The sequence below is a fragment of the Macaca fascicularis genome, chromosome 5, assembly GCF_037993035.2.
Source record: "Macaca fascicularis isolate 582-1 chromosome 5, T2T-MFA8v1.1".
Classification (NCBI taxonomy): domain Eukaryota; kingdom Metazoa; phylum Chordata; class Mammalia; order Primates; family Cercopithecidae; genus Macaca; species Macaca fascicularis.
The window spans coordinates 189,880,143-189,887,561 of NC_088379.1; the positions used below are offsets into that span (position 1 = coordinate 189,880,143).

General features: G+C 45.1%; 1 long non-coding RNA gene across 1 annotated transcript; it reads left to right on the forward strand.

The window, feature by feature from the left end:
• The first annotated feature begins 1,190 nt into the window (after positions 1–1,190).
• On the forward strand, positions 1,191–6,761 carry LOC102120248 (uncharacterized). The gene is made up of 3 exons (XR_006698036.3): positions 1,191–1,661; positions 2,773–2,830; positions 6,372–6,761. It is a non-coding gene; the product is annotated as an uncharacterized lncRNA (long non-coding RNA).
• Positions 6,762–7,419: the final 658 nt, after the last annotated feature.

The window sequence follows — 7,419 nt, forward strand, 5'->3', positions numbered from 1 at the left end:
CGGCCTCCCAAAGTGCTGGGATTACAGGCATGAGCCACGAGTTATTATTATTTTTTGATTTTTTGCCACTAGTCTGTGGGTGGGGGTGGCTGAGAGGCGAGGTGAGGATGGAGTTAGAAGGAAGGCTAGGTTAGTCACAGACAAAAAAAGCATACATTTTATCACCACATTTAAGTCGTGAACAAAATGTATGCCTTTGTTCTACATACTGTCCACTTTTTGCAATCAGCATAGCTTCTCATGAGTGCATATTACTTTCTCAATTTAAAAAAAGCAGTAAAAGCAAATGAAAGTAAAGGTCATGAAAAGTATAAATAAATAGTGGGCAGATGACTAATAATTAAACTCTAAGAGAAACATTTTTGAAAAGCCATGGGGAACCAGCCAAGAGATGTTGTAACTTGAAAACCATACCCAGCAGGTAAAATTAAATGAGGGGCAAAGAGAAGCACATGATCCCATGTGGTCACTGAGGCTCAGGGAGGAACGCCTGGCTGCTGGACGCTGCTCTGGACAATTGCCGTGGGTGTCAGTGAACCTCCCTGTAACAACTGGTTGAGGAGAGAGGCAGTGGAGCCCCGTGGGCACACAGAGGGGCTCTGGCGCCAGCCTGCTTTGGTTTGAATCTGCGCTTGTTACTAGCTGGTGACTTTGTTAAGTTACTTAACCTTTCTTTCACTCAATTTCCTCATATGTCAATTGAGAATAATAAGGCTAATTCATTCATCATAGGGTTAACCATAAGGATTAAATGTAAAGCCCTCAAAATTGCTCTTGGCCAACAAGAAGAATTTAGATTTTACTGTTACCTCTGGGATTGACTGAGGAAAGAAAAGATGCTAAGTTTCCCACCTTCTATGCTTAGAGAACCACCATCTCCTGTCTTGGGGCCAGCCATCTCCCCTCAAAGGGGCCAGTCAGCAGAACGAGCATGGACACCTCCCCTCTCGCCCAGTCTCGTTGGGGTGGGGGTAGGGAGGGGCCAAGAAGCTGGCATGGGAAGCTGTGGCAGTCCAGCAGCAGGGCATCCAGACGTCTCATTTCCTGGCTCCGCAGCAGCTTGGCCATGGGGCTCACCCGCAAGAGTAGGGAGAAGCGGGGGGGGGGGGAGGGGGGCAGGGGGAGGGGGGCGGGGGGAGGGGGGCGTGGTTAGGGGAAGGAGGTGGCACCTGCAGCTCCCGGCTCCGAGCAGTAGATGGTCTTGCCCATGCCTCCACACCCCACACCTGGGAGCTCCGGAAAGCAGAGAAAGTTGGGGAGGCATAATCTCCTTGTGCTGTAATGCATATGCTACATTACTGGAAAAACTCAAGTGAAATCTGTAAATGCGCTATTAATACACCAGGCTAAAAGTGCACTCGGTCTCTGAGGAGTTTACAGTTTAGAAACAATTATAATAGGGTATGGAATGGGTGCTGAGAGAGAGTCAGGGAGGAGAGGAGGCATCTAAGTCAGATGGAAGAATGCAAGCAGGCCCTCTGAGGAGGTGGCACTTAAACTGCACTTAAAGGACGAGCGTGAGCGAATGAGAAAAAAGGGAGGAGCATTTCAAGAACAGCACGTGAAGAGAACTGGAGGTAAGAAGCGGCGCAGTGCATCGTAGAGCTTTCACGTGTTTTGGAGAGGCTGAGATGGAGGCTGGATGTGCGGGGTGAAGGGAGGTGAGGCTGGAGAGGAATGCCATAGCCAGCGAATGCAAGATCTGGCATGCACGCCAAAGGGTTCTAATCATATTTGCAGTTTCGAAGGGTCATACAGGCTGGGCGCGGTGGCTCATGCCTGTAATCCCAGCACTTTGGGAGGCCGAGGCACGTGGATCACTTGAGGTCAGGAGTTCGAGACCAACCTGGCCAACATGGTGAAACCCTGTCTCTACTAAAAATACAAAAACAGGCTGGGCGCGGTGGTTCACGCCTGTAATCCCAGCACTTTGGGAGGCCGAGGCACGTGGATCACTTGAGGTCAGGAGTTCGAGACCAACCTGGCCAACATGGTGAAACCCTGTCTCTACTAAAAATACAAAAACAGGCTGGGCGCGGTGGCTCACGCCTGTAATCCCAGCACTTTGGGAGGCCGAGGCACGTGGATCACCTGAGGTCAGGAGTTCGAGACCAGCCTGGCTAACATGGTGAAACCCCGTCTCTACTAAAAATAGAAAAAAAAATTAGCTGGGCGTGGTGGCGGGCACCTGTACTCCCAGCTACTTGGGAAGCTGAGGCAGGAGAATGGCGTGAACCCAGGAGGCAGAGCTTACAGTAAGCCGAGATCGCACCACTGCACTCCAGCGTGGGTGACAAGCGAGACTCTGTCTCAAAACAAACAAACAAAAAATACAAAAACAATTAGCTGGACCTGGTGGCGCACGCCTGTAATCCCAGCTACTTGGGAGGCTGAGACAGGAGAATTGCTTGAAGCCAGGAGACAGAGGATGCAGTGAGCCGAGATCACGCCACTGCACTCCAGCCTGGGTGACAGAGTATGACTTTGTCTCAAAAAAAATAAATAAATAGAAGGGTCATACTTCCAGCAGTATTTGGGGGTCCAGCAATATGTAGGGGTGGGCAGACTAGAGGCCGAAAGGGCAGCTAAGACGCTACTGTTACAGTCCAGACAAGACAAAACAGTGTTTGATCAAAGGTAGAGATGAGGGAGATGATGAAGGAAGACAAGAGAGATGATAAAGCAATAGTTTCTATACTACTTGGTAGCTTGTTAAGTGTGAATTGAGGGAGAATGGGGAGTCTAAGTTACTTTGTTTTCTGATTTGTACAGACACCAAGATACAGAAGACAGAGGAAGTGGCACAGGTTTTGAATGTGGTGAATTTGAGGTGACGTTCATGGCAGATATATGTGGCTGAAACTGAAAAGAGATGTCTGAGGCTGGGCATGGTGGCTCACATCTGTAATCCTAGTGCTTTGGGAGGCCCAGGTGGGAGAATTGCTGGAGGCCAGGAGTTGGAGACCAGCCTGGGAAACATAGGGAGATCTCAACTCTACAAAAAATACAAACATAAAAAATTAACCAGGCCTGGTGTGTGCACCTGTAGTTCCAGCTACTTGGGAGGCTGAGGTGGGAGGATTGCATGATCGCAGGAGTTTGAGAGACTGCAGTGAGTTGTGCGATTGATTGTGCCACTGCACTGCAGCCTGGGTAACAGTGAGACCCTGTCTCAAAAAAAAAAAAAAAAAAAAAGGTGGGGGCGGTGAGAGAGAGCGAGAGAGGTCTGAGCCAGATATGTGGGCATAAGAGTCATCCTCACAGAGGTAATGGAGGAGGAACGATGTGCCCGAGAGCACATCTAAAAACATATACATGAAAAGAGTAACTGGGCCATACGAGCATTTAAGAAGTGGGAACCCAGACCCCACCAAGGAATCCATGAAGGAGAAGCCAGAGAGAGAAGAAAACCAGGAGATTGTATCCTAGAAGCCAAGAAGAAAAAAATGCGTGGTTTTAGGAAGGAGTGAGTGAACAGTAGAGTTTAATGTTGCAGAGAAGTCAGATAAACTAAGGATGAGGGTGGACATTTTCACTGGCAATGCAGAGTCACTGGACACTTTGGAGAGAGCAAGTTCAAGGCGAAGAAGCCCAAGCCAGTGGACTGAACAGCGAGTGAGAGGGTGGGAGGAGCAGCCTACTCTTCAGAAAGAGCTTACCAGGGCCGGGCACGGTGGTTCACGCCTGTAATCCCAGCACTTTGGAAGGCAGAGATGGGTGGATCACTTGAGGTCAGGAGTTCGAGACCAGCCTGGCCAACATGGTTGAAACCCCGTCTCTACTAAAAATACAAAAATTAGCTGGGCATGGTGGTGCACTCTTGTAATATCAGCTACTAAGGAGGCTGAGGCAGGAGTCATTTGAACCCAGGAGATAGAGGTCTCAGTGAGCTGAGATCATGCCACTGTACTCCAGAAAGAGCTTGCCAGAAAGGTAGCCTGTAGAAAGGAACCAGAAAAGGACGGACCCGTGAGGATGAGCTGAGATGTAGGACTGAGAAAATGAAAATATGATGAAGTAAAAAGCCATGTTTGAGGAAAACAGACTTTGAGAGGAGAAAAGCAACGAACTGAGAATCAAGAAACTTGAGTTCTGGTCCAGGTTCTGCCCATAACCAACCATGAGATTTAGGAAAAAGTCACTTCGCCTTTCTCTGCCTCAGTTTCCTCCTCTGTCAAGTGAGAGAGCTGACCTAGATCCAATTTTATTTAGCCAGAATGTTTTCTAATTCTGAGTCTACTCAAAAGAAGGGAACTGAGTTATTTATTCTGAGGTAAAAGTATTAGCATTTTGTTTAAAACATCTTAAAGCTAAAAAGCTGTCCCTTGAATTGGACCATTCTTTTGCCTGCAGAACTCTGGCACATAAGTAAACACACCAAGGTATAATTGCCAAAGTAAACTGTGTTGAAATTAATTAACTTATAGTCTAAAATTGACAGATTGAAAGTAAATACTGGCAAAGGTTCCTCACTCCTTTGGGGGAATCCATCAGAAATATTTGATAGTTAATTTGTCTCTTAGACTCTTACCATTTGTAACCCTTATTAGTAACCCCTCAGTCATTCACCTCTGCCCTCTTGCTCATCCACTTTCACTTGACTGGTTGACTTTTCACTGAGTGGGCTTGAGTGGGTTCCCACTCTACGTGTTGTCAGCAAGATCCACGTCGGCTTTTAGCTCTGGAAAGAGAGTTTAGAAAACAGGGACCTGGTGTAGTATGAAATCCACCTGGTGACCACCACACTGAGGAACATGGAACCTCTGACCATCTCCGTTACCAAAAGTTACACACAGAAAATCATTTCTGCCCAATGGAGAAGAACATTTGGGTAATTCTGAACCTACAGCCTCTGTTGAGGGACTATGGAAAGCACTAGTCCTGTCTAACAGTATCACTTTGCTGAGTATCCAATCAACAGCAACAGTTACAGGACAGTATTTAGCAAATGTTACAGTGTGCATTCCCTTAAATTAATTTACATAAATTTAAACATATTCCTCATTTGTGTGGATATTCTGTAATAAATTGAGAGGCTTTTATAAATTGAGATACTTTTTGTTTGTTTTTGAAATGAGGTCTCACTCTGTTGCCCAGGCTGGAGTCCAGTGGTGTGATCATGGCTTACTGCAGCTTTGAACACCTGACTTCAAGTGATCTTCCCGTCTCAGCCTCCCGAGTAGCTTGGACTACAGGCACACCCCACCACACCTGGCTTGGGGTACTTTTTTGTCCAAAGGATATTATTTCTTTTCTTGCAACCCTACAGAACAAAGTATCATAATGATGTGATAATTTTTGCCTACCTTTCAAAGAATTACAATTATTTATTTGTACATATATTCACTAAGTTTCATATCAGTAACATAAGCTTATAAAGTCATACAGTAATATAAAATGTTAAGCAATCTATCATTTAATCAAAATTTCTAAAATTATTTTCACTGCATTTTAGAATATTCTAAGGGCAATGCACAATAAAACGTTTGGGAGTCTATTCTCCTTCAAATCTTAACATACAAAATGTGTATATGTTAGAAAAATTGCCAAAATGCGCCGCAACCTCACATTTAGATAGGAAAGGATTCCTATCTTCCAGTCATAAACAAAACCAAAAACATCAAGCAAAAGATCCTCCCCAAGCAGGTTTTAGTCATTATTTCACATAAACCAAGGTCAATACACTATATATCATGTGCCCAGTCTCAGCTGAGGCTTGCAATTTCCTTTCCTCGTTCTGTCTATTGGAAGAAAGAAAGATAATCCATCCATGTTGGACTACCCTGTCAAGCTAACCTAAATCACTGCGGGCTGGAAATCTCCAGAGTTTTCTCCTCATTATTCAAAACCAGTACAGATACTAAGACAAGACTGAAAATCACGCTGACAAGTAAATTAGAAAAGCAGAATAAAATTCTAAGAAAAGCAGGCTGAGTGAGAGTCTTTGTCTCCCTTTTCACACCGAGCCTGCATACAATCTGGGGGCTGTCACATCCTCCTTGACCCCTTAGGGCACTGCGTGGAGCCCTGGCCTGGGAGTCAGAAGCAGGAATCTCAAGGTCCAGCGCATAACTGACTAGACGTTTGCCCTGGGTCCCTCTCTGGACTTCCGTTTCTCATATGCAATAAAATGAAGGGGTTTTACTGCATAACTGCTATGACCCTTTAGCTCTCAATGGCATGATTATTTCATTTTCTTTTTCACCAACTCAAGAAATACGTGTCTTAAATTTGTCTCTAAATGACAACAGGGCCCATGGTGGACTCATAATCCCTGTTTGTTGAGTTAATTAGTTTGGTCCCTGAAAACAAGAGGGTCTTCTTTGGTAGGTATTTGACAATCTGTCACTCACCGGATCTTTCTCTTTCAGGAGGAGATAATGCTGTGTAATTGTAAGCAGCTGAACTACAATATCTCTGTAACATTTTGCTGGTGACTCCAGCCCTGTGAGATCTGGGTGGCTCAAGAATCAAATTCTCCCACAAACCTGAGGAAGCCTTTTATTCTTAATGCAACAGGATGCCCCATGTCCAGAATGTCAAATCTGAACACCAATGGAATGCATTTTATAAACACAATTGAAAAAGCACAATCTTTAACAGAATTGTTGTTCTCTAGGCAGATTAATTTTGCTTCAAATACAAAATGAAATATTGGAGAACAAAATTATTTTTAAACAGCTAATACTGAGTAGAAAATAAAAGGCTGAAAAGTGCTATAATGTGTAAAAGGATTAAAATTTACTTTCATTACTTATTTATATATGAGTTGGGTTCAATTTTACTATTATTTAATCTTTATCCTTCGGCAAGTTTCTTTTCTGTCTCTGGATTTCTCATCTAGTGTCGATGAAAAGAGTCGCTCTGGGCCGGGCGCGGTGGCTCACGCCTGTAATCCCAGCACTTTGAGAGGCTGAGGTGGGCGGATCACCTGAGGTCCGGAGTTCAAGACCAGCCTGGCCAACATGGTGAAACCCCGTCTCTACTAAAGATATAAAATTTAGCCGGGCGTGGTGACAGGTGCCTGTAATCCCAGCTACTCGGGAGGATGAGGCAGGAGAATCGCTTGGACCTGGGAGGCAGAGGTTGCAGTAAGCTGAGATCGCATCACTGCACCCAGCCTGGGGAACATGAGCGAGACTTCGTCTCAAAAAAAAAAAAAAGTCACTCTGTAAAACTTAAAGAGGTTTATTCTGAGCCAAATATGAGTGGCCAAGGCCTGTGACACAGCCCCAGAGGTCCTGAGAACATGTGCCCAAGGTGGTTGATTGACAGCTGGATTTTATACATGTTAGCAGGACAGAAATTATAGGCAGACATCAATCAATACATGTAAGATGTACATTGGTTCAGTCCAAATAGACTGGACAGATCAAAGCAGGAGCTTCCAGGTCATAGGTGGATCCAAAGATTTTTTGA